The 27402-nt window shown below is 44.4% G+C and overlaps 1 long non-coding RNA gene and 1 other non-coding gene across 3 annotated transcripts; both read right to left on the bottom strand.

The window, feature by feature from the left end:
• Window positions 1-1376: 1376 nt before the first annotated feature.
• Window positions 1377-14537, bottom strand: LOC107319734. 2 transcript variants are annotated; one of them, XR_004308847.1, is made up of 4 exons: window positions 14450-14537; window positions 7363-7460; window positions 6777-6895; window positions 1377-4167 (listed from the first exon to the last, which is right to left on the bottom strand). It is a non-coding gene; the product is annotated as an uncharacterized LOC107319734 (long non-coding RNA). The 2 variants fall into 2 exon arrangements; XR_004308848.1 differs by lacking the exon at window positions 14450-14537 and adding an exon at window positions 7568-7808.
• Window positions 14538-21812: 7275 nt separating this feature from the next.
• Window positions 21813-21895, bottom strand: TRNAL-UAA. Its single transcript has one exon. It is a non-coding gene; the product is annotated as a tRNA-Leu (tRNA).
• Between the last annotated feature and the right edge of the window lie 5507 nt (window positions 21896-27402).

The raw sequence follows: 27402 nt of genomic DNA, 5'->3' as shown, positions 1-27402 counted from the left end.
AGGATAGAACTCACCCTTCTTAGCCATGTTAGAAATCTAATGAGGTTCCTGCAACAACATCTTTTCCATGTACTGTTTGTGATTCCAAAGGCCACTTCCTTTGAATAAGTAGCTGCTATTCTGTAAAGCAAGTGTATATGACGCAGGCACTCCTCATGCTTCCTCAGGGTGCAATTACTTGCTTATCTGTCATGTACTGCTGTTTCTCCTCAGCTGAATTAAGTTGTCCAGCATGAGACTGTAGGGTTAATTTTCAAGCAGGAATACCTAAAAAGGCTGGAGAGAACTGTGGCAGTCCTAGAGCAAAGAGCAAAGCAGTGACATCTTGGCAGGCAGAGACCTGAAGTGTAAGGAGAATTCCTGAAATGAGACCATCACATCTCCCATCAGTGCTGACTCATAAAATGGCAGGTTCATTAAAGATGAAATACACAAAAACTACAGTGTGAGCTGTTTCATACTATGTGATTGGCTTTCCCCTGCATCTTGACTTCCCCGAGCCAAGAGTATCAAAGTAGTTTGATTTTAAAACGTGTCATCTCATTAATAAAAATGTAGTTGAAGGCTCCATCTTATTTATTGTCCAAATTACTGTAGTTCTTCGAGGCCTGGCCTGCAGCTCTGCTTAGTTAGAGACCATCTATCTGCAACTCAGGAGGTAAGCCTTAGAATCATCCAGGTTAAAAAAGGCTACTAAGAAGTCTTCTCACCACAGAAGACTTTCCAAAGGGCTAAGAAGGGTTCAGCATGGGTCCTCTGACCTCCCTACTCTCTTGGCTTCCTTCAACACACCCCTGCAAAATCTCCTCTCCAGCCAAGAGCCTTGGAGAAATCCAGCAGAAATGGGGTTCCAAGCCAAGGTCACTTACACTACACTCCAGTCACTGCTGTGCCTTAACCACAGATCACCCTTTCTGCTGCTTTTATAGCAGGCATACCATTGTATTTGGTATCCAACGACTGTCCTCCTCCATGTACAGCACTATATGGGAGCATCAGCTGCAGTGATCCTGATGTCTCACGTTTATCCAGTCCCTTCTGATAACCACCACAGTGTATTCCCTCTGTTTTCAAAGCCTGTTTTTGAGCTGCTTTGAATTCTCTTTGTGCTTAGAGATACGCCTCACTCCTCAAGCTCCATGCACCCTCACCAGTGAGATTTTTAAAGCAAGGCCATAGCTGGGAGTTGTCATTGGTACGTGATGCAGAACAAAATCCAGCTCACTCAAATGCAGCTAGATTGACTCAGTGGGGCTGACAATAGATGAGCGGGGTCTTATCAGCCTACAGAGCAGATACAATGCAGGTGCAGCATGCAGGGAGTAGATAGCAGCTCTGCAAAGGGCCAGCCTGGTTGGTGATAGTGTGGGGCTTTTCTTATTTTCCTTACCAGTTTTGACACTGTTGTTTTAAAGCCAGCACCTTTCTGACCGCTGCCATTGCACTAACAGTGAAAAGAAATAAAAGTGACTGACAACCCAATGGAGGAGGGCTGCAATGAAAGGTCTCAGCAGGGCACGATTCTACCCATGGAGCACTGCTTCTCTAGGCAGTTTATTCCTTGCTCCAAATGCATTTTCTGGATTTAATGACAAGTTAGTGTCATTTCTGCAAACAGTCCAATCAAAGAGAGGTGATTTTGCATGGAGCAGGTCCTGTATTTCTTACCCTATGTTTTGCTATTTTTTTCTGTTGAGGGGCTGACAGCTGTCTCCCAAGACAGGTCACTACAGTTCATGGCAGTAACCAGGGTCATTAGCCAAATATTTTCTCCTAGTATTTGCAACTAGCAAAGCTAAAAACTATCACCTCAGATTGTCCTAAACAAGAAATCACCAAACTGTAAATATGCAACAGCAAGAGAAAGTATTTCTTTGCCAGTGGAACATTTTAATGAGTGGATGGCTCAGCAAATCTTGTAGACAGCTGCTTTCCCTTCTGCAGATAGTGAGATTTATGGTAGGAAGGGAGTGGGGAAATAAGTAGCCAAGGGAGTGTAGTGGGGAAGGGATAAATTACGTATGCTTGGGTCTCATCCTCTGTTTTGGCTGGTCTGATGGTTCTGCAGCTCTCCTTTTTCTCAACTAACCATTAATTCAGTGGGGGGTTGTGGCCAAGATCAGGTGTAGCTCCCACTGACAACAATCACCCATTGGCTAGAGCATCACAGAACAATCTATCCTGGGCAGCCCAATCTAGTGGGTGGTAATCTTGCCCATAGCAGGGGTGATGGCAGTAGATGGTCTTTGGGGTCCCTTCCAACATATGCCATTCTGATTCTATGATTCTATATTCATTCAAGATGACAAGAACCCAAAGCTTTTAAATAGCAGGTGCTCTTGGAATACTGATGGAGGGACAGGAGCATGAGCGAGTCAAAATGGTGACATATTTTTGCAGTTCTGAGGAGATTTTTCATATTCCTTTCCAACAAATAGATTTTTAAGCCTTTTACACACTCCTAGCCAATTACATGATCATAGAAGCACTGAATTATATAGAATCATAGATTGCCTTGTGTTGGAATGGACCTCAAAGATCATCCCGTTCCAACCCTCCTGCTTGGGGCGTTGGATATTTCTGATAGTACTTCTGATGAATACTATTCCCAAAACACAGTACTGAGAGGAATGGAATCCAGAAGAAACAAAAATCTGTCCTGATGCTCGTAGACTAGAGGCAGAGCAATAAGCCCAACATTCATTTTCCAGAAGACACCTCCTAGTGATCATAACCTCCAGCAGCACAATGCTTCTGCAAAACACAGCCCTAAGAAAAGCTATCGATAGCAAAAAAAACTGAAAAACATAAAAAGCAAAAACCAAAGCAAACCGAAACAAACCACAGCACAACCACCAAAAGAACTGACAGCACATTCCCAAGTGATTTACATGTTCTCTGAGCTGCTCCTGGAGTCAATCTTTCTGACCATGAAATTTTCACTTCCCTTGGACAGGGAATCCTAGCAGGAGGAGGGAGCTCACATCCTGACTTGCCCACTGGCAGCAATGTATTCAGCTGGGGAATCTGCTGTATCAGTGACAGTGTAGACTAGCTCTTGCCTTGACACTGAACCATATCTCAAGGTGAAGCAATTTAAATCAAGAACAGTCATCTTCCAACTTGAAAAAGACAAAATAACCCTAAAAGATGTTGCTGTTATCCCACCTAGGCATTGCAAACAGTCTGTTAGATGCTGGAATAAAAGTTAATCTTACATTGTCTCCAGAAGCACTTTCAGGTTGTTTGCTAAGACTCAGAAGAGAGACCAGTCGGACACAGAGAATCAAAGGATGTGCCTGCAGGAATGTGAAGGTCTTGCTGTTGAGGTCATACAGATGAAAACATCAATAGAATACATAAGACACTTCGCACTTTCCTTATTTATCCAAAAAGCTATTTTTGTTTATTAAAACCTAGTTACTAGCTGCATCTTGCCAATAACCTGGAGTGCTTGCTTGGTTAATTTAAGCAAGCAGAGCTTTGACGAAGTAATTTTACCATCCTCGGGGATCTGCCAGCTTATGCCGGTCTTCACTATTTCAGATGAAATTGAGTTAATTTTCGCTGAAATTGCTTCTTAGCAGACAAACACATTCCCCATCATTGCGAGCTTATGCCTCTGCAGCTCTATTATTCTTTAATTTACACACCCCGGCAGCGAGGGATTAATGCCTGAGACATACAAAAGGCTACAGTGTGGAGAGGAGAAGTGGAGGAGAGAGAGAGAAAGAGTGGAGCTCCGTGGGGAATAGGTAATGGTGTTTCAGTTGTATAGTCAAAACATTTAAAGTTTGGCATTAACATGGAGTCAGCTCTTGTCCTTTCACTCTGAAAATCCATCATCAAAAATCTCAAGGCAGAAAATATCTCAGCTATTCTGACCATGGTAAGTCCCTGCAGGACAGCCAGTCAGGAGGACAGTCACTGGGGTATTGTAGATTCCTCCCTCCCAGGAGCTGATTGCTGGAAGTGAAGGTGGTGTGGAGCAGAACTACACAGGAAGGTTGCATTTCACTTTTGTGCCTTCCACCACGTTCATGCTTCAAACAGGAGTTCTGGGAAAGTGTTGCTGCCAAGGCTCTGGGGGTTCCTTCAGATGTTCTAAAATGAAAATACTGGATTCTTGAAAGCATCCAGACAGAAATATGAGTAGTGCCAAAGCATCTGCAAAAGGATGGGAAAAAAAAAAAGGATTACCCTGTTTTTTTTTCTAACAGTAGTGCCAAATTCAGCTGTCTCTGTGAATTTTCTAGTGAGATTTTAGGATAGCAGAATTTTAAACCAGTTCTTGCTGATGACTGAGATGAACAGCAACTATGGTTTTTTTTTAGGTTATTGCTTCAGTTTTCCTTCCTTAGTCAAACAGCTAACAGTTTCCTCTCTTTTTGTAAATACCTCTGAGTTACACATGCGTAACTGGATAAAATACAGCAATCCCACATCATGTGCTGCTATTCACGTAGCAGTGCTGTAATTAAACATTTAAATTCCTTGTCTTCCTTTGAAGGCCCACCCTTCCTTCCACTTCCCTGGCCACCAGTGCTGCATCTGTGACCCAGCACATTCCAGCATCCTTGCTCCACGCAAACACATCCATGTTTTCTCCTTGCTACCTTCTGCACACAAGAAGCTCTCTAGCAGCCCCATTTATTATTCTGCCTACAAATCTTTTCTTGTTTTCTCCTTCACTATGATACCAACTAAATCTGGACATGGCAGGGAAGTTGCTGATATGTTGGACCACCACATCTTTCACATGCTTTTTCTGACTTCTTATTAGATGGTAAGCCCCTTGCAGGCCAGAGCTCTAGAGACAGTTTTCCCTCCTGAGGACTGTCCTCCATAGAATCATAGAGTATTCCAAGTTGGAAGGGACCAATTTAGACCATTGAGCCCAGCTTCTAACTCCACATAGGACCATACAAAGTTCAGATCATATGTCTGAGAGCATTAGCTGGATGCTTCTTGAACTCCATTAAACTCTGTGCCACAATCACTTCCCTGAGGAGCCTGTTTTAGTTCCTGACTGCCCATCCTTGGTTGCTGTAGAAGGGACAGAATGGGGAAGAAGGTCCTCAGCAGAATTCACATTGATGAAAACTGAGGGTACTCTACTTCCCTCCAGAAATGGCCCCACCGTCTTACTGGGCCAGCATCAGCTACAGAGTGGAACATCTCAGCACCTGGGCAAGTCATTAACAAACTCAGGAGTAGGTTAGGGTGAGAAAAAAGGTATTACTATATTGCATTAAAGAGAAGAACATCTATGGATGGAGAAGAGACAAATTTGAAAACAAGAGAAATCTCCTTTCTATTTGCAGAATGAAGAGAGGAGAAAGCAGAAGAAACACCAAGAAAAAAAAAGGTTCAACCAAAGTGAATAATAAATACCAAAAAGTGTAGGGCTTGTATTTGGGCTACGACTCTTATCATCTGGTAGAAATTCCCTGTCTTTTGAAAGGAGATGAGCATCAGCCTAAAAAGATGTACTAAACTATCTAAAAAGATGTATTAAGCCAATAGAACAGGGCAGCACCAGCAGTGTGCCAAGAGCTGGGTGGAACTGGTGGCTCAAGCAGGTGTATGTCGTCCTCGTTCTGCCCTCCAAGAACAACAACTGCCATTTTCTCAGCAAAGTTATTTCACAAAACAGCTCCTTTCAGCTCAGCTGACTTTTAGCCTCATGCATTTTTATACACTCTCTGCAAGAGTGAGAAGGATATTTACATTTTTTAATAAGCCTGACAGTTTGAAAGTAATTGGGGATTTATAATGGGTTTGTTTAGGTCTTTTTGTCCACTTGAATTCCAACTACTAGTCTTTGGTCTAACAAGCAATGTTATCTCTATGGTGATGAAGGAACCTCAACAGGAGGCCCTGAAGCCAAAGAGTAAAGAACTGGTGTGTTTTGTTTCGTTATGTTATTTTTTTTCCTTTGAACCTGCATTTTCAAGTGAAAGCAGTATGACAAAATTTAAAGCAGGAGCAAAACTCCTCCAGCCATCCAGTGCTCCTACTCTGACTTCTTCCCCTGGTTCGCCCAGGGGCAGGCAAACCATCTGATCTCTCTTTCCTTCCTTGAAAAGATTTGCATTTCTTTGTTCTATTGTGGTTCCAAAATGATCTTAACCCTGATTTTCTTTTTGGGGAGAAGCAGACATCTAGTGATAAGGGTGGAATTAACCTGCAAAGCTCAAGGTCTGGGATCAGATTCCTGTAACTGAATCTCAAGGACTCAGTTCTGCTTATCCCTACCATGAAAAGACGACTGTAGGGTGGAAGAGAGAAAGGGAAAGCTGGGAAGGGTACTGATGTAGCTACGATAGTGGGATTTTAGTGAGAGTTTCTATCAAAACCAGAAATTCCCAGAGGTCTCTTTGGATTCCTTGACGATGCTGAGGAACACTACTGAGAATGCAGTGCTGACTGGTTACAGGCTCTTCTCCAGAAAGGGTTGCTGACATATTACAGGTAATATGCTGATATGCTCTGACTCAAAGTTTCTGATTGTATCTTTTCTTCTTTATCCCTCAGTTCCCCAGCTTCCTAAGAGAAGAAACAACATTCCCTCTATTCTGTCTGAGCAAGGATATAAATGCAACAGAGATCAGCAGAGCTGAAATGAAGGCAGGAAATGCCCACCAATTACAACCAAAAATAAATAATAATGAAAAAAAGAGCAGGACTAGCCCTGTTACACCTGATCAGCAGACTTCTGCAGATGAGTTCATTTCAGCAGAGGCAAGCACTGAGCGGGGTGCTCTGGGTCATACCTGACTTTATTCAGGGCAGAGCCTTTTGGTTCACATCTTCTCCTCCTTGCGCCAAAGCCCTCCATGGCAAACAGCTTATGCCAGCATGGCCCACATTACTATCCTTGGAGTAAGTAGAGCTGTAGAAAGAATGACCCTCATAAGCAAAGCAAAGCAGAGTAGAGTCGTTGCCATTTGCCAATCCAATTGCTTGCTCTTGACTGCGCACTTAGGGTTGAATCCTGTGCAAGACATGCAACCAAGAGATAGCTTTGTCCACAGACTCAGATGTGGGACTGTACGGCCTTACTTCCTTCCCCTATGGAGCAGAGAGGGACAAAAGGTACTTTTCTGCTGCTTCCTAGCTCCCAGGAAGGGCTCCTCCAGCCCCTCTGCAGCCCAGAGCTATAGGAGCCCTTCCTCACCACTGCACATGTGATGATGCTGCACCTCCCAGCATGTGCATCATTTGTACTCAATGATGTGCGGCACCCTGTGTGCCTGCACTCCCTTGGCCTGTGCACCTCTGGTTTCAACCTTGGGCTGAGCCTTGTACAGAACATGAGCATCTCTGATGTGCAGGGGCAGGGGCAGAGGACAAACTCACTTTCCTCTGAAGCGCAGGGCATTACAGGCTGCTGCCAGAGACCGCAAGTAGATGGGGTCAGGAGGGGCCATGGATTTGAAAGTGCTTCATGGATTGCTCTGAAAAACAGTGCAGGAGAAAAGAAGCTGAGTGAAAGGGGCAATGCAGAGGGCAGCAGGCAGGGAGGGGGCTGCAGGGAAAGAAGCACAACAAGAGCTAAGCTCACCTTCATGGTTCTGGTCTCTGTACACAGTGGCAGGGGATGGGGAGCTGTGGCTGGGGACACATACACAGAGAGGGATTGAGGGAGAGAAGAGAAATAACTATGGGATGGGAAAAAGAGAAAGGCAGCAGGAGGGAAAGGGGAAAGTGGGAAATGAATTGAAATGAGTTAGAAAATTCCAGGCAGACGAGCTTGAGCATTCAGCAGCTGAGATGTGGAGCTTCATTAGTACAGACCAACGAAGATAGAGACATTAAGGAAGGAAATGTGTGACTCACAGGGGAAAATGGGAAAAACAACACACACATAGCAGCTGCTCCGTTTACTTCAATTAAAGAACAGCTCAAAGGGTATGTTAAGGGGAAAGGAGGGGGAAGCAAACAAAGGCACAAGCAACAACAAAAAGACAACCAGATGAAGCAGTTGTTATCCTCCAGCTCCTAAATGAACTGACTCAGGCATGTGAAGACAGAGAGAGCCTTCCTCACCCTGTGCCTCCAAATGGCACACTGCAGTGAGCTCCAGGGCAGTGGGGGAAGCTGCCATAGCCTCCCCATCCTCTCCATGCCACCCCACAGCAACCCCAGCCTTTCTACCCCAGACTTTGCAGCCAGCATCAGCAGGAGCCAGGCAGCCTCTTGTAGTCACTGTCACAGCTGCACAAAATGCAAGCACCTTCCTGACTTCCTCCTGTGGTGCACAAGAAGCCAACAAGCCCATTAAGATAGGCTTGGACTGCTTTTTCAGAAAAGAAGACTGACATTAATTCCAGCCAGAGACTTTAGATATTTCATCTGTGGGACACACTGGAGAGAACAGCCCTGTACTGGGCAAAAGGGAGTCATGATGATCTTTGCCTCTTTCCCTCCCTGCGCTGCCAACACTAATTTGTCAGAGCTCATCAGCACTGAGAATGATTCTAGTCAAAATGTGATGGATTCCAGTGAACCCTGGTTTCAGTTTTCAACTGATAAATACTGGAAGTGAAGAACTGATTAAGCCTGGAAAAGCAAAAGCAAGAACCAGGGAGGAATTGAGCAGAAGAAACCTCCAATTCTCTAGGTGTTTCCTCCTTGCAGACTTCACCAGGACAAAATAAAGAAATAAATAAATGTGTTAAGAGTTTATGGGGAAAGAAAGTTTTCTGCTAGGCACCCACGGGCTGCCCTAGATCTCAGTCCCCTCTCATAAGAGGTTTATCGCATTGCTCCAGCTGTGACACTGGCCTGCTAGGGTTAGTTGCTTTGCTCGGTTGACTGAAGCCTCTAATCTGGAGGCCAATGGGTCAGTCCCAATTCATGGCCTTCACAGGTGATCAGTGTAGACAACTTCATGATGTCAGAAGAGGCCTGCTTTCATTTTCGGTAGGGGAAAATCTTTGTTCAGATTTTATCCTTCTTTCCTTATCTCTGTGGAGGCTTCCCGATTCCTGGATACTGCGAATCCATGACCCTTGGCTGACTTGTTCCTTATACAAGCACAGCAGTGGATTTCATGACAAAGTCCCATGGTCTCAGGATAATTACCTGCCCAAAGTCTCAGATGGAATGCCCAGATACAAGCAAACTCCCAAACTCCTGACATTTATCACTCTAAAGAGCAGCCAGCGAAGAAGCGGCCCCTATCAGATAAGCAGTGTCAGTCAAGATTTCAGTGTAGTCGGCTGCGACTTGAAAAGGACACATCACAGCATATGTGCAGAACAGAGCATGGCAAATGTTAAATCTCCACAGCGTTGGAATCAGCACAATGGATCCCATCTCCATACGTGATAATGGGAACTCATAATTCTCTTGCACAAACTTTAATGCCAGAAAGTTGCTGCAGAGAGCCACTGAGGACATGAGGGTTTTTTCTTCAAAGCTTCCGAGATAGGCAGCATTAAACACATTCATTTTGAGCTGGCTGTGTGTTAAGCTTCCACTCTGTCCCTTCATCTCTTCCCAATCAAGCTGTGTCTCAGTCAGCACTCAGTTGTTAATTCTGGATGGATTAAAGAGCATGAGAAAGTGCTTTTTTTGGGGGGGGACCCATGTTTATCCATCACTCATCTGGGTGAGTGTTAAACTTTAGATCTTCTGCTTCTCTAATGATCATTGCATCACAGTGTATTCAGAGCCTTTGCTTTGCACAGTAGTGGGGATTTTTGATCTAAAGGCTTCTCTTTGCCCAAGATTAAACCTGAATTTGGATCACCCTTTAGAGTCTAATTGTGTAGGATTTTGGTGTCAGTGCTGCAAGGCCACAGAGTGTATTTACAGGAAGAAGAGGACAGGAATTCCCCTTGTACCTGACAGAGCTCAGGAAATTTACGTAATATTTTATGTGGAGGAGAAAATTTAAAGACAGCAAAAACACTTTTCCTTATTCAGTGTTAAATATGACAAAAGAAGGAGGATGTTCTTTTTAATCAGATCCCTAGAATTCATGCCAACTAACGACAACACAAAAGATGCGTTGACCAGTTTCAGGCCCTCTCAATGGAGACGTGGGTGGACAGGGATCAGACTGACAGTAAGTTCTGCAAAACTGCAAAGTTTTGACACGGTGTTAGGCATAATTACGCCTGTCAAAGCAGATATACTGCTGGAAATCTTCTGTTGCAGGGATAACAGTAGAAGAAGTTGTGCAAAACTCTCAACCCACCTCCACCATGCCCACTAACTGTGTCCCTCAGTGTCACATTCACACAGTTCTTCAAAACCTCCAAGGACGGTGACTCCACCACCTCCCTGGGCAGCTTGTGTCAGTGCCTTACCACTCTTTCAGAGAATAAATGTTTCCTAATTATCCAACCTGAACACCCCCTGGGGCATCTTAAATCCATTACCTCTTCTCCTATCGCTGTTACCTGGGAAAACAGTCTGACCTCTAGCCCTCCACATCCTCCTTTTGGGAGGCTGTAGAAAGCATCAAGGTCTCCTCTGAGCATCCTCTGCTCCAGACTGAACCACTCCAGTTCACTCAACCGCTCCCTACAAGACTTGTGCTCCAGATCCCTCAGAGCTTCATTGCCCTTCCTTGGACACATGAAAAAAATACAGAATGCTTCATAAATGTACATGTCCTCTTTGCACAGATGACGTAAAACGTTTCACCCTGAAGAGCAGCTTTCCTAACCAATAAAGAAAGCTCAGCCAGCCAAACGCTAGGTAGAAAGGCGAGTGTGTCAGAGCAGAGCTCTTAGCACGTACCTTAGTAGATCCCAGTGCTCACCCTGCACTTTCCTGAATCTGGAAAACTCTCTTAGCAATCCTAGACTATGCTGGGTACATAATAACAAGAGCCAGAGCTAACACAACAATGTATGTGAGCATTACATCAGAGCTACTGACGTTGCTGTAGACAAGGCTCATTTTCCTGCCTAGCAGCACTATCTCCACTGCCACAGCCCCACACTTTTCCATCCACAGGAGTCCTCAGGAGCAGGAAGGTCAGGGCTCAGTGCATAAGGACAAGAACCTGATCCAGATGAGATGGAATTAATAGAGAAGGAATGGAGTATGCATAACGCTGTAAGCCTTTTAGATAAAAGCTCATTGTCTTCACTGAGAGCTGTGTTTGAATAAGAACAGGGAAGTTAAGGGTTTGGCAGGCTGTATGTAAAACATTGCAGAACGGCTGCTATGTGCATGCAGCTAGTTTCCATGCATAATATATATAGGAGCGTGCCATATGTTTAAAGCATCAGGCAATCGGGCCAATCTTGGATCGTATTATCAAGCTTTCCTATGGTGTTGCATTTGTTCTAAACAGATGCATTTCTCCCCTCTCCCCCATCCCCCCCTCAACCTGCCAACACTCATTTATGAGGAAACCAGGTGTCCTTCTTTAAAAAAGAAATAAATCCTTATCCAAAGGAATCTGTCCAGGAAGAAAGTAAATGCCCATCTCTGCTATTTCTATTTCAATCAGGAAATATGTTACCAAACAAACTACCAAACGGACAAACAAGAATCAAAACAAGAAAAAGGGAGACATAGGAATTCACAGGAATTAGGTTCTGAATTCTGCAAAGCCAAATGCTAATTGCACCAGTCCTCAAACATAGAGAACAGATGAATTCAAGAACAGAAAGAGCTCCAATGATAGCAGATCTGCTCTGGATGAAACATGTCCTGCATTGGTTATGAGAAGGGCTGGATGCTCTTGTCTTTAAAGTGTACAGTTTGATTTTATATTAATTCATCAGCAGTATCACAGATCTCAGGGGTTCATCTCCGCTCATTATAGGTGCTTTGCATATGTGGCTGGAAAAGAACCACGGCTGATTTGTCTCGTTGCTGCTCTCTGCTGTCGCTGTGTTACCCTGCAGACCCCTCCCCACGTCAGAAGTGATGCTGGGTGCTGGCCAAGTCCCTGCGGGTGCAGAGTGCCCCAGCAAAGCCAGCAGGCCAGGAAGGGAACCCTGCATCTCCCAGTGAGGTTTTGGCTGGGCAAGTATGCAAAGGAAGCCCGAGTCCAACCTGCTTTGTGCACATTGCCCTCTCACGAGCAAGAGTAGCTCTGTCCTGTCTTTCATTTTTTCAAGAGACCTGGCACTTGAGGGAACAGCAAAACCACCTGGTGGGCAAAAGCCAGGAGAATCAGCAGCAGAACAGCTGGGAGACACTCACAGCTGGCTCCCTATCCCTTACATGGAGTTTTTTCCACTCTTGTGAGCTCTTAAGGCCATGTTTTATATCCTAATTAAACTGAAAGAAAAGGAATTGGATAACAGTCTAAAAGATTTGCAAGCTACATCTATTTCAGAAAATGACTCATGTTCCCACTAGTGTAGCTCATCAGGTCCAGCACATGCTCTAATGTGTGGGACTAATAGATTTGTAACAGTGATATCTAATATGAGTCTGTTCCGGTTACGTACTTATCATGGGTCCTCGCAGGCTTTCCATCAAAGCTGCTGAATGAAAGCATTTTTTATTAAAGAAAAAGGAAAAGAAGAAAAAAAAGAAAGAAAGAAATCTCTTTGCCCATAAATCTCTCAGCACATTAGCCCCCACAACAATTCAGTGAGCCAAGGTCATATTTCCCCTACATTCATTTAGATCCTTGGGAAGTTCAATGAGATGAGAAGACAAGACGAAACACAAGGGGCTCTGTCTTCAGCTGCTATGAATCAGCGTTGCTTCCCATCAGCTGAGAATCCAACCATATATCTAGAGAGAGCTATAGGAAATATATAACAGTTTCTTGGGGTTGGGTAATGATGATCCATATGGCATCTTATTACTTGAGAAGGACGGGAGTGACTGCAAGGACAAATGGCATTTGGCAGGTGAGAGTGTGTTGTTCAGCCCCATGGGGAAAGCCCCCTTGCTCTCAATGGGCTCACGTTCATCACATGGTTTTGGAGGTCACCACAATTAAGCATGGGGGAAATATTTTGTCACTTTATTTGTTTGCAGGCAGTATTTCAATGGGACACCTCCCTATGCCTATCTCTGGAGGGAATAGGACATGACAACTCGAGCCACGAAGCAACAATCTTAAGTGAAATACAGCCATGATAAGGCAGCTCTGCCTCTCAGTTATCCCCCACCCGATGATCCAAACAGTAGTGAAAGCTGCCAGCTCTGAACCCTGTACCGTGTGCTGTCCCTTTGATATTGCAGCTCTCTCCTTCATGTTTACACCCTTCAGATATTTTTAGGCTTTTTTTTTTCCACGCACAGAAGTATGCGTTGTCATCTCCTAGCCTCGTTTAGCCGTTTGAGGCTTCCCACAGAAATCAGTTTTTCCAAACATCTGATCATTTAGCGATCAGAAGGCAGAATGGGTGGTCTGGACACTCTTCTTTTAGCTTCCTTCAAGGTCTCATTAGCTGGTAGCGTGGTGGTGGCTGGGACCAAGCACATGGTTTGTTTTGGGGATGAATTCAAACCACGTAGGAAAGGACTGCTCCCCTCCCATGGAATATTTTGCCTCCATGGAGGCAGATGACATTATTTGCAGTAATATACTATTTCAGACTGATCTCCAATTTGTTATCTGCTGACACCTCAAGGGCCCTTCATCCACCTCACCTGGAACCAGTGGAAAATAACTTGTCAAAATTGTTAATTTCTGATATAGTTGGAGGGAAAGGGTGTTCCCTGAAAGCACAACATTTATGGTTTAGGATGACTTATTTTGGGTGGAGGAAGTTTGATTTTTTAAAATTGTTTTTACAACCAACATCGATTTTCTCCTCAGGGAAATAAGGTTTTAATCTGCTTCACCTTGAAACCTTCCAAATCTCTTATTTTTACAGGCTCTCTTAACTATTTTGGATAGCATCCTTGCACATACAACTATTTGGCAGGTTAACAGCAAGCAAATATCAAATGACAGTAACTGATTTGTGGGAATGGTCTGGTCCAACTAGACAGACAGCTAAGCACCAGGAAGTGTTCTGTTAAATAATTATGCCCATAAAATTTCAGTTTCCACAGTGGTCATGTTATCCAAATCAGCTACATGGTCCTTCCTCAAAAATCTGTCAGAACATACTTTTACCATGAAAACAAGCCACCCCAGAACATGAAATAGAAATTCATCCAACCTATTATCCTGGAAAGGAAAAGCTGTTTGGGCCAAATCCAATGAGACACCATGTTTGTATCTTAATTCCTGGAAACCTTTGGCTTTCACTAGGAGCCAGCAATTCTGAGTCACTTCTCCCAGTCCCACCCTTGCAATGAATTCCAAGAGTTGGCAGGTAAGTGTCAGTTGTTGACATGTGGGTAAGATGTAGGGCAGTTGAGAGCAGCATGGCAATAAGGTATGACATGGTCTCCCACCTTCACCCACCTGCGACCCAAATGCTTCCCAACGCAAAGAGCAGCTCCCAGGGCAGCAAATCTCACAGCCAGGGCCTGACCGTGGGTCTTCATTGGTACTAACCTGTCTCTGCACATGACAGCTCCTGCCACTGTGAATTGTAGTCCTGTCTCTTTACGGGCTCTGTGGGTTACAGGGGGTGGTGGGTAACCATGGAAACCATGTTGTAAAACAGCATGGGAGTTGACGTGTAATAAAGCACTACACCTGAACAGAGCCCTTCAGGAGGGGTAATTGTGGATGCACTTGTAACAGGTTGGAGCAGGGTTGTCTTGTGCAAAAAGTCATCCTGTCTGGAGAACAGGGCTTGGCATGGGAAGGCAGCTACTACTCTTTGATGCAACTAAAGGTCCTTAACTTAAAGCTCAGATACTTGCTTTCAGTTCTGGGGCTTCATACACCCCATTCTTATCCCAGCAAACCTAGCCAAGATTTTCTGGTGGAAAACCTTGCTCTTCCTGGCTTATTGTTAAGGTAAGTTCATGGATGGAGGACACCATTCTGATTACATAGAAGTACCTAAGTACCAGATATCCTAGGTAATGGTGTTCAGTAACTCACAGTAATCCTCAGAAGCAGGCCTACTGATCAGTATCATCAAAATATCAACTTTCTTTCTTACAAATAGAAATTGAATGGCAACAGCATTCAAACAGACATGCTAGACAAAAGAGTCAGCCAGTGTTAACACCTGAATTTCTTTCAAGAAATTCCCAGGAATCTTAGTACACTATGGGGACGGCAAAAGATACAATTATAGAACCTATGGCTTCAGATGGAGAGGAGGAGCAGATGCTCTTCTTCCACCTTCATTATTCATCTGTATTGGGGACAGTCACCATCTGGACCTGAGATTTCAGCCAGCATTACTCCTTCTCTTGCCATATTTCCAGACACAGAAAACAGTGATGCAAGTGCATTATGGTCCTATATTGACACTATTTTCTGTCTGTGAATTCTCCTACACACAATACATGATAATGTATCATGTACAAAGCACACTGATCAGTTCTATCCAAGCAGTCTGTTAGTCTTCAGATCCAACAAACCTACACTTAAAGTTTCCTTACTCAGCTTGTTTCACTGCAACACAAAACTTATTTTGCATCCCAGACAGGCCATTTAGCCTCCTGTGCAAGGTGACTGTCAAAAAGATACTCATGCAGGCAATAGAAAATCCTCCCACTCAATGTTCTCAAAGGGAGATCCCCATCAGTTCAACTTTCCCCTTCTAGTTCTCCTAATAATTAATGTGAAACACAGTCCTCTGGGAAAATTGTCACCAGGTAATTAATAAAAAATGAAGAGCAAGAAGAAGGAACAGAGATATTGCAGAAAGCCTGCAAATTGAAACAGGCGGACTTACAGTTGTGATTTCCTTCCCAGTCTCCGAGGGAGAGTAGTGCTTGTTCCCACGTTCATCAGCTGCTCACTCAGGATTCAGCTACTTCCATTCACACTCTGGAAACAAGAGACATTGTGATGGAAATGTTTACACCTTGCCACACTTCTCTCAGTGGCCTTTCACACACAGACTTGCTTGCACAGACAGGGGAATTGCTGTCAAGGATAAATCTCAGATACCCTTTAAAAATAGAGGTTGCTGTTTGTTTTCTACCTGTGGGTTCAAACTGTTCAGTTTGATAGGAGTGGTTCCTTAGAACCTAAACCCAAAAGTGTCCTGTCTACACCTAAATCTCACTGAGAAGTCCTTTGGCACCAGTAACACTGAAATGCCTCCCCATGAGTGAATGTTCTTCCTCATGCTCAATCACATTTATCTCACTTCAAAAATAAATAGTTGAAAACAAATAAACAAAAAACAACAAAAAACTCTCACCTTTCAAGGTTGAAATTGATGTATGCTTGGGAAACAGAGCTGACAAACTGTCACCGGGAATGCCCAGGCTCTACCTGCAGCTTGCCCACTCGAATGCTTGGACTACCACATGTGCTTGGGAATCCTGAGAGGAAAGAGAATAGATAGATGGTCTTATGATTAAGCCAGAAGACAGGGATTTGAGGGATCTGGTGTCACTTCTAGACCTCCCGTGTTGACTTTGGGCAAGTCAATTAACCTCTCCGTGCCTCTGCTTGACATCTGTAAAACAGAGATAAGAGACTTCCCTAAAGCACAGCGGTGTTTGAAGGAGTCTTGTGCATTTGACAGATGCTCTCATCTGATGCCAACAGGAGTCATGAGATTTCACTGACAGGAGAGTGATGGAGTGGAGAAGACCTGCTGCCATTTGGGGTTATGTAGCTTTGTAAAAACTGACTAGGTATCTGTTCAGCTTTCCTCACCACCTCATTTGCACCTGTCTGTCTTCTGAGGTACATGTACTCTCTCAACCAAACCGTAGCTCCAGTGCCAGATTTAGGAACCCACAAAGCCCGCGGGATGCTTCCCATCCTTCCACAAGAAAAGAGGTCAATTTGGATTTTTGCCACTAAAATAAACTCATATGAATCACAGAAAAGAAGCCATGGAGAGCCTAGTTCCACCTCACCCAGAGAGTGAGGATGTACTGGAGGCCAAAGGCTCTGATGCTTTAGATCCCACTGCCCTCACACCCACAGAACATGCAGATAAATCCTCATTTTCCATACAAGAATCATCAAGGCTGACCTGACACATTCATATCACCCATCATATTGCAGAAGTTCACTATTCACTCCAAACTCTTCACAGCCCTGGAAAGAAAGGAACGTAATTTGCCTTTACTTTTCTTGTTTGTTTGTTTGTTTTTAAAAATATCATTTTGAAAAATGCATTCCTTTACATTCACAACGAATGCTATAATTCCCCTACAAGCTTCACAAGGCAAGTTAAAGCATGAAACTCTCCTACAGCCCACCTGACTCTTGTCTGCAAGGCTCAGGAGGAGGATTTTTTTCTCTCTCCAATTTTTTTTTTTTTTATAAAATCCCATAGCGTTATTAAAAGGAATTGTTCAATTCCTTTAATTGGCTCAGAAGATAAATTCTTCCCTCAGCCTGGGGGTCATGGCCATCAGCAGCTATTTATTAGCTGCATTGATTGAGAAGAACAGCCTTTAAATGGAAATAAATTGAATTCTATGGCAAAGCGGATTCCATACAGCCTATTAACGTAAGACAGGGAGGCTTAGCTGTTTTATTTTGTATTTGTTCCCCTCCTCAGCTTTTAGCCATTCTCAGGCTCCCAGACACTTCCCATCTCTTCCATCAGACATACCCTCCTAACCATGAGCACTCCCTTTGCCTACAATTGCAAGTACGAAGATGGTGAAGATCTGGAGACTTAGATGACCCCAGTGAGGCTCCAGATCATGTCCCCAGAGTCCAGCAGAGGAAGAGGAGGTGATGAGGAGCAAGATGAGATGCCCACATACATGCACAACAGGAACAAGACAGGAGCAGACCTCACCCACTCTCTCTGGGGCATTCTTATTTTATTTTTGCCTTCTGCACTGCTTGGAGATTGTCTTTTCCACTCTCTGTCAGCTCCAGAATACATTTCATGGTACTTGCCTTCATTCCAGAGTTTAATTGCTTGAGATTGTTACTTGTAGGCTGTTAATTTATTAAAACCAGATCTCCCATATTACTCCGGAGCCCAGAAGAATCATTGCCTTCTATTAAAGGCAGTGGCGCGTGCCCATTTGTCTTTTCTCTCTGGTCACCTCTGTAATTGCAGCTCTGTGCTAAGATGGAAAACTCCCCTCTGCCAACTAAGCATCCTCCTCAGGGTGAGTGGGCTGAGAAACAGGTATGGAAGACAAACTCACTCAGGGTGTAAACAAGTATAACTTCTGGGATGTCCACAGAGGAGTGTGTGATTGCATTATAGACCCACGAAGCCTCTAAGATCTGCAGGTCATGTTTCCCCAGGTGGGATTCATATACTAGGAGGTATATATACTCAACACACTAGGATGGGAGGCTAATTCAGGCCAGAAATTCCCCACTTCTTAGTCACCATCTCTCCAGTTTGTTCTTTCATCACCCCAAGGCTCCTCAGCTACCTTTACCATGTCCTAGAAAAGCTTCCTTGGCAGCCTGTGCACACATCCTATCCTATAGAACTGTTTGATAGCATCTAAAATGCAGAATCATAGAATAACTGAGGTTGAAAATGACCTCCAGGATCAACAAGTGCAACCCCAGCCCACCCCCACCATGCCTACTAACTACATCCCTTGGTGCCACATCTCCACGGTTCTCAGACGCCTCCAAGAATGATGACTCCACCACCTCCATGGGCAGCCTGCACCAGTGCATCATCATGAGAACAATTTTTTCTTTGTATCCAACTTGAAACTCCCCTGGCCAATTTGAGGCCATTACCTCTTGTTCTATCACTGTTACATGGGAAAAGAAGCTAACTCCATAGGGGTAAGATAGTGTCTGAATCTATTGTTCAAACCCTTGCTGAAAAAGGAGGGCATTAACAGGCAAGTGGGAGACAGAAAAGCACCAAATATTTGAGAACTACTGAGTACCAATGAGGGATGTCTGTCCCTCAGGCTGTTTTCTGCCATCACAAGAGGCAAATTTCCCTACCAACACCTCACAGATATGGGGGTAACAACCCACACTGACCACCAAATGATCCAAGAGGCACCCACAACGCAAAAAAAGTAAGCACCTGGGGCACAGTTCCCAGCATCTGCAGCACAGCACAGGCTGAAGCTCTCGTTACCCACCAGCCGGCAATTATAGCAGTAGCATTACAACAGTAAAACAATAACATTTTGTTTACCTCCCAAATAGAGAGCTCATTTTAGCACTCTGCCTCCAAGCACTACATAATAACGGGATACAAGACAGGCGGTCTGTTTCTGTATCCAAAACAAAGTGGGTGCATCTGTGATGTTTGAGACTTTGAGGGTTGCTGCCCCAGACTCCCAATCCTGGAAGTGGTGGGTCTGGAGGAATTGTCATGAGCTGGACTGGATACCAAGATCTTTTTGGGATGTAGAGCTGGGGCAGCCAGACCAGTTGGTGTGATGCCTGTGGTCTGGCATTGACCTACATCCTTTGAAGCTCTGGTTTCTCACTCCTGAAACTGCCTAGACTGGTTTGCTTTTACTTTGATTTATTTTAAGTACAAACTCTCCATGATCTAATCTGAGATCTGCAAGCAGGAGCACACAGCAAAAGATGGCACTTACAAAGATCCCAAAAACCCATTTCATTTAAACAGGACTATTATTGTGTTTTAATATAGGAATTGATTGTTATAGGCACACTTATTGAGCTTAGCAGCTTAGATTTGTATCTATTTCAACACTGTTAATCTCTGATAAATATGTTTTTAATAACCTCTAGGTATTTATTGAACATAAAACTGTCTTGTGAAATAGAGAGTGAGATTGCTAAAGATACTTATTATACACTACTTCAATACAAATTCATTATTAAAAACCTTTTACCAAGGTTTACTTTTAACCACAACATAACAGATGTGCATACTGCATGGTTAATCTATAGTAAATATATTTTAATAATCTATTGGTATTTAATCAGCAGTAACCATCTTAGTAAATATGATGCACGGGCTATTGGATAAGCTGCTCTTTTTAACTCTGTAAAACACTTGGAGGTTACAGGACTTTATGAGAAAGAAGGAAGCTGCGACCTGGTGGAAGGCAACTTATCATAGACATATAGAATCATTAAAGTTGGAAAAGACCACTAAGATCATCTAGTCCAACTATCAACCCACCACCTCCAGCAGCCCCAATGAGCTTTGTTTCTTATTTAGCAATCCACCAAAGCCCTAACATGCCCTGATCACTGGCCTCCTTTCTTTCTACTCCAACCCCAGATCTCTTGCTCAGCTCCCTTTCATGGCTCTGCTTTTTGATCTCAGACCTGAGCTGAAACAACACTTGGCCCCAGATGTCCACCCAATCCTGTGCCATCCAAGGACTATACATTCAGCTCTAGGTGCCTGCAGACAACACTCTGTCTGCCCAATAGTTTTGCAAAGCAGATAGATACCCTCTCTAGGTCAAGAGCAGAGAAGAGCTCATATCCTTAGGGTAGAAAAAAACCAGAAGATTTGTGAGAATATGGATCAACAGAGAAGCTCAAATAAGGTGATTTGGGCTTTGAACTCAGCGGAGGGCAGTAAATGCCTTTGACACATAGACTGACTCCAAGTCATCAGAGGCAAATGACCTGCAGTGCTGCTCAGACCCCCTAGTGTGCTCTCAGAGCTGTATTTGTCATTCTTGGTATCACTTAATGACTGAGGTTAGTCACAACTGGCGGATACACACATTTCACTCCCAGAACTAATCAAGTGGGAGAGGAGCAGTAATTCCTTCCATGTCTTCTCCTCTGGGTCCTGCCCCATTTGTTATATGGCCACAGTTACAGGCCTTGTAATCCTTCCTGCAGGCCACAGGCTGATTCCTACATATCAGAGAAAGCCAAGGATCTTAACACACAACTTTTAATTGAGCTGCATCATCTGCCACAAACATGAAATTAATGGTCCTACATCATAATCGTAAATTCATACATAACCTCATGCACCAGCAAATAACTCTTTGCAGAGATACTACAATGGTAAGCTGATTTGCAAGACATGCACTCTACCCAGGAATCCTAATTAACCAAATTAACACCATCACTTCAAATCATGTCCCAGCAGTAGGACATTTCCGTTTGGCCTCAGGGTTAGAGCAAAGCAGCCAAATGAAAGTCTGACAGCATCTCCACGGGTCTGGTGGGCTAAATCTTTTCAGAGAGAAATGTGTGCTGCCCATCAATGTACTAGAGGAAGGGAATTAAGAAATCTCATTTGTGTTTGTGGGTGCCAAGGCATGCTAGCACAGGAGCAGCTCTCAGTTTCTGCTGCATTTCCCCAACTTAACCAGGAATATCCGTGTACCATGCTGTGAGCCCTCTAGACCTGCTCCAGAGACTGCTGACACTGCTAGATCCCTCCAGAGGTGCCAAACGGTGCTTGGAGTGAGCCAAACCTCGGGCATGGGGTCACAGAGCAGAGCTGGCAGGAGAAGCCAGCATGAAAACCAAAACTCAAACTCACTTCTTTGCAAATGTTCCTACTTGTGACTTGCCTGAACTGTGTAAAGCTCAACACCTTTTTTCATCTTTGGAGGATAGTCAGGTTTTTCTACTTCTGTCTTGGGAAAAACAAGTCTCTATTTCAGTGGCACGTGGGATTCAAGTCCATGAAAACTTCAACACTCCCTGCACAAAGGTAACCGTGTGCTAGAGGGACTGGCTCACATCTCTCTCCACATCCAGCCTGGATGATGAAGCCGCACAGTCCCAATAGAGCGTTCATACTGAGGTGCCCAACAGTCTTGGTCCCACAGTGTCTTGGCTGACAGCTCCCATCCCTGCTCCAAACAGATGGTCTAAAAGCCAGGATGGGATCCATGGCCTGAAGGAAAAAGAAGACTCCTACCAGAAGTGGGGTTCGAACCCACGCGGGCATGCGCCCATTGGATCTTAAGTCCAACGCCTTCACCACTCGGCCATCCTGGTGGGCTGCCTGCTGTCCCCTTGCTGGCCAGATCCTCTCCTCAAGGACACTCACCTCCCCAAGCTGAGTTTTCCCTGGTGCTCCACCACCAAAGAACATCTGTTCAGCCCATCTGCCCACCTCAGCCAAACCAGGAGTTAACAGTCTCATGGGCCATGAAGAACAGAACAGAGCCCATGTGCCATGCCATGCCATTGTGCCAGGAGCACAGGTATCTCTGGAGGTTGTCATCCCCACCCTGCTGGTGTCCAGAGGGACACAAGCAGCTTTGCCAGTCCACCAGTGGTTCCTGCAGATGCCAATCAATTTAAGCACTATCCCTCCACCTTTGGTCCCGATTTGCTCCCCCTTTGTAGTTCAGATTCTTAGGGTCATTTGATCAGAAAATACAGTGGGGGAGGTGAGTCCTTCTTTCTCCTTTGGGGTGAGGTACAGCTTCTATTTTGCCTCGCTTTTGTTTTGTTTTAAAAGAAAAAAGGAAATGCTATCTGTTGACTTACACGAGATTCAAACCCACAGCCTTGAAACAGCTACACACACTAAGTCTTTAGCCTTTAAGCCACAGGAACCTGAGGTTTTATGTCTCTGATTTCAGTCATTCTTACATTTCCCAGGCCAGCACCTCCACACAGAGCTACCACTGCTTTAGTGGGATTCTGCAACTCATTCCCAGTCTTGTCCCGTCCCAGAGGATCCCCAAATGTCCTGGCTCCCATGCACTGCTGCTCCCCATGATGCCCGCATGGAGAAACAGAGTCAGACCTATTGATCAGAGCATCCCCTCTGCTGAAGACATACTGAAGCACCCTTCACTATGGGAAGGACTGGAAAGGCCCAATGCAGCTCAGCAGAGGACTGGGTTAATCTACCCACACACAAAAATCCTGCCAAGAAGAAATGTCACCTCTTGAGGTGCTAAGACAGGACAGAAACATTCCCTGCTTTCCTTTACCCTTCCTACAACAGCCACAGAAACCCATTATGCTGGTCTGTGTGTGCAGAATGGAAGCTCAGCATCTCTGGATGCCTCCAGCTGCAGCACCCGCATTAATATCAAATGAAGCTATGCTCACAAAGGGTGTTACGCTTGCCAGCTCCAGAGGAATCTGCTCCTAATGAGTGACTTCAAAGCATTAATGAGCCTGCAAAGCTCTCCTCTTCGTTTACAGGGCCGGACCTCGCATGCTTGGCATTAAGACAGGGGTCACCCGTCAGACGAAAAGAATGCGTGTGCATGTCGGCGAATATAATATATTTGTCATCCTCTAAGAAGCAAAGATTAATCATGCCCTCTCCTAGAGGAAGCTTTTACACCACATCTGCTCTTCTCAGCATGGGGTGAAAGGAGCTGCCCTCAAGGACATCTACGACCTGCGCTGCTCATATCCCCATAGTTCCCAGCTTTGAAGTTAACACTGACCATAACCCCAAGGGTCCATCTGGGAAATGCTGTCTGAACTGGCATCCTGAGGGCTGAATAAAGCAGTAGGGTCACTTTCTCCAGGGATGTCTCTCCCCTAGCCATGTCCCCTTCTGAGTTTCCCCCAGCTCACTGCAGCCTCTGGCTTGAAGCAGTCCCCAGTGCCTGGCTAACAGCTCTGTTGCACTCACTTTAAAACTGAAGCTGAGTCTCCAAGGCTGATCAAAATTTTAGAAGAGTCTAAATATAATGCATATAATCACAGCCTATAACCCTCAGCTAGGAGACAGCAGGCACACAGACTACTTAAGAAAGATGATATGGACATGTCCTGAACTCAGAAAGGTGTTGTCCTTAGGTTCAGAAACACACCGGCAGTGCTAACAGGGAAGCAGTTCCTCCTCTCACCTCCCAGAAGAGATCTCTTGACACTCAGTTTCTATTCAGTAGATCTGTGTTTAATTTAAACAGCCTCTGGAGGCAACTGCCATCCCACACGTTATTACTGCAGCTGGAGGGTGGCTGATTGGTAGTTAAGAAAAAGACAAAAATCCAAAGCCATAAAGTCATGAGCAAGGCAGGCTAAAAGTGGCACTTTGTAAGAAATTTCAGGACAAAACTTCTCTGCTTTACTGATGCGGGGGTGAAAACGATCTCTGCATCCTCGCTTTAGAAACTGGTGGGAAAGAGAAGCAGTAGGACAGGGTTCTCCTCTATGTTTCTTCTGTGCCCTCTCCTGCTATAAGAGCAGTTTGATGCGTAGGCAATGACCATCAAGAGCACAAAACGATGGCAGTGCTTGGCTCAGAGCAGCCCTACCAGGGTCACTTAGATGGAGTGAGACAACAGTTTGGCTTCTCCTTGCCCAGCAGGCTTAGGGGTGAGAAAACTTGCTGCTTATAGCTCCTATGCTGATTACATGTAGCACTTAATGAGGAAGTTCTTTGGACTTTAAAAATAGTGTAACTAAAGATACTGTTGATGTCCAACACATAGCTGTAAGCTTGTACCACATTTGGAGAGTAGCTGGAGCTCACTGACAAAAAGAAGAGTGGAACAAGTTAACATTACCGTGAAGCTGCTCCTCAGTAGCTTTCAGAATAAAGAAGCAAGAAAGCACAGAAGATCATTCATCCTTCCTATTTCTGCTGCCTCTGAAGAGGCAGTTCAGGAAACCAAGCCACCTCAATTTACAGGCAGCTGGCTTTCTTTCAGAAGGACCCGGAGATACACGTTGCATGCCTACAGGTGAAGGTTCATTCTCTGCAGAATGTGACATGATGCCCCACTGCTTGTTGGCTCTATAGCTCAAGAGGAAAGCTTTTCCATGAACCTTGCAGATACCTGTATTTAGCTAGAAGAAACAAAGACCTGGTTCTGTGGGCACACAGGCAGGATTAAAAACCAATGGCCTTGTGCAACTACAGGAAGATATTTACCCTGGAGGGAAAATATGTTTTCTTTGTTGATTAAGTTCTAAGGCAGTAAGTGATAGCAAATAATGCATTACTTTCTCCTGTTCAGGAATGATCTTCCACCTGTTCGCTATTTTCCACAAGCTATCGTTATTTTAAATTATTCTCTCGGTGTTTTCTACAAATATCTTTTGGACAACAGATAGTTTCTCTAAAATAAATTAATCTCAAGGACTCAGAACACCTAGGCTTCACATCATTGCTTCTTCTTTGAATGGGCTCCTGTTTAAATGGCTGGTGTAAATGGTGATGGTTTAACATTTCAAAGCCATCACATTCCCAGACTGTCATTCCCATAGGTATTCTGGACAGGATGCTTGTGTAGCTCATCAAGGTTTTACTTTTATTTAGCCCAGACTGGCTATTGAGAAAGAAACCATCACAGAGCCATCTCTCCCTGTCACTGTTCCAAACATCATCACATACAGCACAGAGAAATGAGTCACAGCTGTGCAGAAAAGAAAGCTCAAGAACACACTGAGGATCACAGGGATGTGAAATTGGTATCTCAGATGTTGGGTGCCCAAACCATGAAGACAAAAAGGGACCCAATGTAAACAAGACATTCAGTGTATATTCATCTAGTCATGCCAAGTGCCATCTGCCACTTTTTCTACAGCCACTGAAGAGAGAAAAACATTCATAGAAGGCTTCATCCCATCTAGGGCATCTAAAGAGGGTGAAATTCACTGCTTTCTGGAACAGAAGCAAAGGAACAAAGTTCATTTGATCGGCTTAAGCTAGGCACCTACTTGCAGGTAACAAGATTCAGGGGCTGTTATATCTGCCTGTGGGAGAGGCCCTTAAAACAGGTAGAGATGGATGCTAACCTGAATGTTTCTAGAGGTTGAACCACCAGCACTAGAGGCTTTCAAGGAATTGGAAGCCTGGTTGGTTCTGGTTCTAGGCAGGTGATCTCTGAAGATCCCTTAAAACTCCATACCTGAATTTTAGCAGGTACCTGTAAACCACATTTCATTAAGGACATTTTGAACTCATGCTGGAAAATGCTGTGCATTGTGTATTTTTTGGCTGCCTTTTAACACTACAGAGGAACATTCCATAGGAAATCAGAGAAGACAATTTTTTTTTTTACAGGTCATATTTAGGAAACATTTCAGTATGCTGCGCAGAAGCAACCCGAAAAAGAAATGAAGCAATTAAGTTATCACATAGACAAACACCAGCAGAAGAGGCTTGCATGTGTCAGAGAAATCAGCTGCAATTACTTGTCTAGCTTGGACAAAGTGTTGGAATGAATGGCAAATCCCCTTTGTGCTCCACCTGCAGCATAAGCAGTGCCCACCAGTGCTCGCTGGCTCAGCGGGGAAGCATGCAGGCAACATATCACATCCCAGATGTCAAGGTGCGTCTGCATGAATTCCTAAAATGACATGTGTTCTTTAGCCCAGAGCTTGGCTCCAGGCTAAGAGCTAAATCTGATGTTCTCTGTGGCTAAAACTTCTTCAAAAACCATTCTGGGTTAATTAGAGAAGGGAAATTTTGGCTGCACAATCTGTAAAGGAAGATTGGCTTGGGAAATAGTATGAAAGTCGCGGTTTTTGCAAGAGCAAAGAGGAAGAACAGGCTCATTTCTAACAGCGCTGCACCTAAGAACTTCAGAAAAGAACAGAACTTCACTGAAATATAATGAAAGGCACTGCCTGAAAGCAGAACATCTCCTTTGGCTCAGCACATCCTCTCCCAGAGGCACCACATCATTCCTGCTGCTCACAAAACAGCTTCTGTCTCCTTTTAATAGTTTTATTTTTAGGCTTCTCTCATATTTAATTCTTTCCCTTTCCTTATGTAAGGTTCTTGGAAGGGCTGCAGTGTCAAACAATAATTACATCAGAGAAAATTTAGAATCCACAGTGTTAAAACGAGTCTCTGCTCTTGACAAGTGAATGAACGTAGGAAGTGAGGGGATGAAGTTTTATCAAGGAGAGCACCCAGCTGGCACTGTAACAGCATCTCTCATGGGCTGGGGGCACCTGCCTTCAGATGGCAGCAATCTCAGCCTAGAGCACATCAGTACATGCCTGGGATTAGCACGGTCTGAGACCTAGATGCACAGTTACACAGTGCTATCAGCACTTACGTGTCTCTCCTCATGAACAGCCTTGAGGAAAGATTAAAATACAGTTCTGCCATCCTCTCACCACTCCTGGATTAGCTAAAGTGCCCATACCTACAGTTGTAGCTGTGCCTCAGCTGAGAATCAAACATTTCCCAGTGCCCAGCCCTGAGCCTACCACAGCAGAAGTGAAAGAAAAAAGAGAGATATCCACTTCCCTGTGTTCCTGAGGATGTACGTACCCCAAATATGGTCCTGAAACCTTTAGAGATTATCCCCTTTCCCCTGAATGTGCTGTATCTTTGCTGCCAGTGAAACTGTGTTAAAGCTGCAGCTCAGTCCAACACAACACTGAACCTTGGATATGCTAATATTGCCACTGACCAATTAAGCCCATGGAAATTATCTCCAAGTATCTGGCTTGCATTTTCCAACAAGAAAACAGAGAAGGGTGAATTTGATCCTCCACTCAAAGCGAAAATCAGTAATGCCTGAAGCAGATATGGGTGAAAAAACTGATGGAACAACCAGGAAAAA

This window comes from Coturnix japonica, chromosome 12 (genome assembly GCF_001577835.2).
Source record: "Coturnix japonica isolate 7356 chromosome 12, Coturnix japonica 2.1, whole genome shotgun sequence".
Taxonomy (NCBI): domain Eukaryota; kingdom Metazoa; phylum Chordata; class Aves; order Galliformes; family Phasianidae; genus Coturnix; species Coturnix japonica.
The sequence above is the reverse complement of the archived record's forward strand: the minus strand, read 5'-3'. Positions and strand labels throughout refer to the sequence as shown.